Consider the following 5,149-nt stretch of genomic DNA (forward strand, 5'->3'; position numbering starts at 1 on the left):
CTCCCTCTCCCTCTCCCTCTCTCTCTCTCCCTCTCTCTCTCTCTCTCTCTCTCTCTGTGAGTCCCTAGTTTCCTTCTAGGCTCAGCTCAACACCATATACTACATGCAATCTTTCCTGACTCCCTCAGTTGCTAGGACCCTTCCTCTCAGAATCATTTTAGATTTCTTTTGGATATAGTCTGTACCTTAGAGATAGTGTTATTTAGTAGTTAGAGAGCTATCTCTGAAGACAGGTGCCATCACTAACACACACTGGCTGTGTGAACCTACACAAGTTACTTAAGTTCCTAGCACTGTAAGCATCTCCCTACAGGGAGGTTCTGGAGTGTTTAGTAACCAGCCCTCTTGGAGGAAAAATGTACCTATGACACCCTTTTAAATTTAATCTGTATTATTGGCATTTTCCCCATTACTTCCTTAAGTCTAGACAATCAACAAAACAGAAAATCAAGCCCATTTTCTAGCATTCATCACTGTCCAGGCTGAAAAGACTCAAACTGAAAACTGAACAATGGCCTTTCCCTGGATGCAGATGGATCTGGCACACTCCTGCATCCCTAAGAATGTAAGTTGCACAGAAGGTAGCAATTTATGTTAGCAGAGCGAATTTTTTCACCTGGGAGCTTCCTATGTCAATGAAAGTTCAAATCCAGTCTTTTTCTTTATGTTCTTCATGAGGGCTAAGACTGTTAGGCTTTTTATTTTTCATGCCCAGGTCTAGCACAATGCCTTACATATACTTGGTGTTTAATAAATTTTTCCTGAATTCAATTAAAAATAGACTAGTAGGGCATTTGATAATATATCTCATAGGATCCTTGTTGAAAATATAGGGGTAAGTCTGAATTGAATGATAGGATATTTTAGGCTAAATTAGAATTGACTTAATAACTCAAGCCAAAGAATGTTAATTAATTGGTTGATGTAATCCTATGGAGAGATCACAGAATTACAGATGGAGAGTCAGAACAGATCTTAGAGGCCATCTAGTCCAGCTCCCTCATTTTAATGAGGAGAAAACTGAAGCTCAAAGAAATTAAATGATTTGCCCATGGTTACTCTAGTAATGTGTAGTGGAAGTAAGATTTGAACTCACATTCCCATAATTCTATACACAGGACTTTTCCTACAGTACCCCATCTCAAGTAGAATATGCCAGGACTGTATTTGGCCATATTTTGTTCAAAATTGTTACCAGCAACTTGGAGGAAGCTACAAAAGGCACGTTTTCTAGATTTGCAAATTACAGCTAGGTCCCAATTAGCATGAATAATGAATCCTGGGAAGTGATAGCATGTATTAGAATTTACACTATTTGAAGTTATAATTACGTAAAATATGGTAATTGGTTCAAGGCCAAAGGAAATCTTCAGTGAGAATTGGAATAACGCTACTACTTCATGAGATTCATGAGGCCAAAAAGCATAGCTAATACATTGGATGATAAAATTAATGGGCTAGAATGATAGGATCAATCTAATAAGATAATGATAATAATAACTAGCATTTATATAGTTCCTACTATGTGCCAAGCAGTGTGCTAAATGCTTTAAAAGTATTATCTCATTTGATCCTTACAAAAATGCTGGTAGGTAGGTATTATTGGTATTATCCCCATTTTACAGATGAAATGAATATGAAAATGAAATGTTAATATCAAGTCTTACACCTGGGTCCAAAACAATTAAACACAGGGTAAGAGCAAAAGGGTCAGAGCACAATGTACATTTAAACAACAATAACAACACCTGGTGATTTTAGTGGATGACAGATTCAGCATGAGCCAGCAATGTGATATAACAGCCCTGAAGGCTTCTGGGCTCTTCTTCATCTTCAGTAACACAATCTTAAGACCCAAAATGAGAAAAGGAAGAGTAATGCGGTATTCTGCACTGGCCAGATTATGTCTGGGGTGTTGTGTTTCGCTCTGGATGTCCGACTTGAGTGAGGATAATCACAAGATGCCCAGAGGTAGGTGAACAGGATATGGAAGAGGTTCCAGGCCAGGCCATAAAAAGACAGGATGAAGGCATTATGAATATCTCGCCTGGCAAAGACTTGCAGGGCACATATCTATCTTCAAGTATTTGATGGACTGTCATGTAGAGAAATGGATCAATTTTTTTATCCTTATCCCAAGAAGAAAGAATTGGGAGTAATAGGCAGAAACGGAGAGGCCATTTTTTACTAAAAGCTCACATTCTCTACCGTTTTCAGGTTTACAAAGTGTTTTACATACATCTCTTGGATCTGTATAACACCACGTGATCTCATATTATCTATATTATATTCCTCATATTATTATTGGGTTTGCATAAAAACACATATTGTCATTATTCTCCCTATTTTACAAATGAGGAAAATGAGCCTCAGAGAGATTAAATGATTGCTTAAGGAAAATGATGGAGACTTTACTTGTAATTTCATTGGCATGGGCAACTCTCTCTACCAAAACAGGTCTAGAGATTCTCTGCAACTTAGAGTCTTAGAGATTTTTTTTTTAGAAAATGGAGAGATGATATAACTTGCCCAGGATCTTGCAGATGGGATATTTCAAAGGTAGGACTTGAACTTGGTTCTTCCTGGCTTAAGGCCAGCTCTCTCTTTCTATCTCTCTCTCTCTCTCCCCCTTTCTTTTACTCCCCTGTTAGGCTTCCTCTAAACCAAGGAAAAATCTTCAAAAGAGGTAGAATAATAGGACTATTGACTTACAAATGGAAGAGATCAAGTCTAAACCTCTCATTTGACCTATGAGTAAACTGAAGCACAGCAACATTAAGTGACTTGCCCAGTGTCAGACGGTCAGTATCTGCAATGAGATCTGAATATAGATCTCTTCAACTCCAAGTACAATTCCCTATTATCCCATGGTATAGCTGTCACATTGTCCAAAAGTGGAATGAGCTACATTAGGAGGAAGTAGGTGCCCCTATCAATGGAAGTAATAAGAACCAAATTCTGATTATAAAATTGAGAGAAATGTTGTAAGGATTAAGAAATGGCCAGTTTCAGAGGCATCGATGCAAAGGAAACTGCACAGAACTGGGAGAGCAATGTATATAATGACAACATTATAGACAGACACTGAAAAACTTAGAACTCTTATCAATTCAATGATAAATTACAAATCCAAGAGAATGAAGATGAAACATTCCATTTACCTCCTGAGAGAGTGATGGATTCAAAATGTATAAAAAGACACACATTTTCAGACATGGTCAATGTGGGAGTTTGTTTTGCTGGACTGTGCAGCTATGCACTGAAGGTTTTATTTTTCAGGACTTTTTTTCTTCTTGTTTTGTTTTGCTTTCTTTTAATTTGTGCAGGGGGAGTTTGTGAGAGGAATAGATTACTAAAAAAAAGCAATAAAGCATATCTCTTCTATGATACACAACATTTATTTCAACATAATTTATTGCTGTGCAATGGTGTTACTGTGAATTAAAACTCAGGCACTGAACCATACTGCCAAAAAGAAATAGAGCATATAAATATACTGCATCATATTTTTTTTTGAATTTAAAGAACAATGTATTTCAATGCATAGCCCAGATTGGGTAGGATGGCTACTGATAACATAGTTATTGGTAATTAATTAGGAGTGTTTATTGGGGAAAAAACTGTTCTAAGTGTCTATTATTTAAAGTGGAAAACATATTTTAAAATCAGTGTATTGCTAAGATACATATGTTGTATAAAAATAAAATTAAAATATTAAAAACAATGTTTAGTAGGAGATTCTCATTTGGGTGTGAATTGAAGTAGATGACTGAGGTTTTTTTCAGCTTGGAGAATTCTATCATTTTAAATGACTGCTTCATGAAAAGAAAATAAGGTTTTCTTAAATGTTTGAAACATTTTATTTGAAATTAGGTTAACATATAGATCTTACAAATCTATTATGACTTCTACCATTCCCCTTTTGGGTCCATCCAGAAGGTTTTATTTATCATATAGATATGATTCCACTTCCAACAAGAAGAGACAGTGATCAATATGGGGACAGGACTAAAGGCTCCCAAGACTGGTTCTATTACATTTACTTGGATAACTCTATGATACCAACATTTGGATTGTGAGAATTTCTCCTCCAAAGATTATGCCCAAGACATTCATGTGTTTTCCCTATTCCAGTCTTATATGGTGGCTCTCCTTCCACAATATTCACTGAAATGTTTTAGTAGCTATAATAGAACTCAACCCTATTGATGAGGACCACTTAACCCTGTTTGCCTCAGTTTCCTCAACTGTAAAATGAGCTGCAGAAGGAAAAGGAAAATGATTCCAATATCTTTGCTGAGAAAACCCCAAATGGGTCACAAACGTTCAGACACAACAAAAAACTATTGAACAACCAACGAAAAGGATTACATTTTTTTCATTTTGTTTCATTCCCCTAATAGGTCAGTTTCTGCTGGATCACAGTTTTTCCATGCTAAGTTAGCCTTATATTTTATAAACATATTTGCATGTACACATATGCACACACATACATTTATATATTTCCATTTGTTGTTGTTTAGTCCTGCCCAGTTCTTTGTGACCCTGTATAAGTTTTTCTTGGCAAAGATACTGAAGTAAGTGCCTTGACATTTCTTTCTCCAGCTTACTTATAGATGAGGAAATTGAGGAAAAGAGGGTTATGTGACATGCCCAGGTCACATGGATAGTGAGTGTGTGAGGCCTCATTTGAACTCTGCACTTCCTGACTTCAGGACTAATGCTTTATTCACTGAGTCATCTAACTGCCTCCAATATATTTCTATACATACACACATATGTATGTATGTGTATATATGTATATATGATATTTTTCAGGATAAACAAATCATGTGCTATTCCATTTTAAGAATCTGTGTATTATCTATTACACTAGCAGGTTTACAATAACTTAAAATTATTTCCTATGTGACAAGTTACCACCCTTTATCCTTGCAGGCTAGTGTACTATGTTCTTAGGTTGAATAAAGGTAGGATAAGGAAAATGAATTAAGTTCATAGAATCCTGGAAGCTTAGATTTGAAGGGAACCTTGGCAATCATCTAGTCCATTCTGTAGAATGATATATTAATCTCCTCTAAATACCACTGTAATCATTCTCTAGCCTATGCTTGCACATATCCAGAAATGGGGAACTTGTTATGCTACA

This window comes from Petaurus breviceps, unplaced genomic scaffold (assembly GCF_028583685.1).
Source record: "Petaurus breviceps papuanus isolate PSGF00001 unplaced genomic scaffold, PetGlider_PUasm1.0 91133, whole genome shotgun sequence".
Lineage (NCBI taxonomy): Eukaryota > Metazoa > Chordata > Mammalia > Diprotodontia > Petauridae > Petaurus > Petaurus breviceps.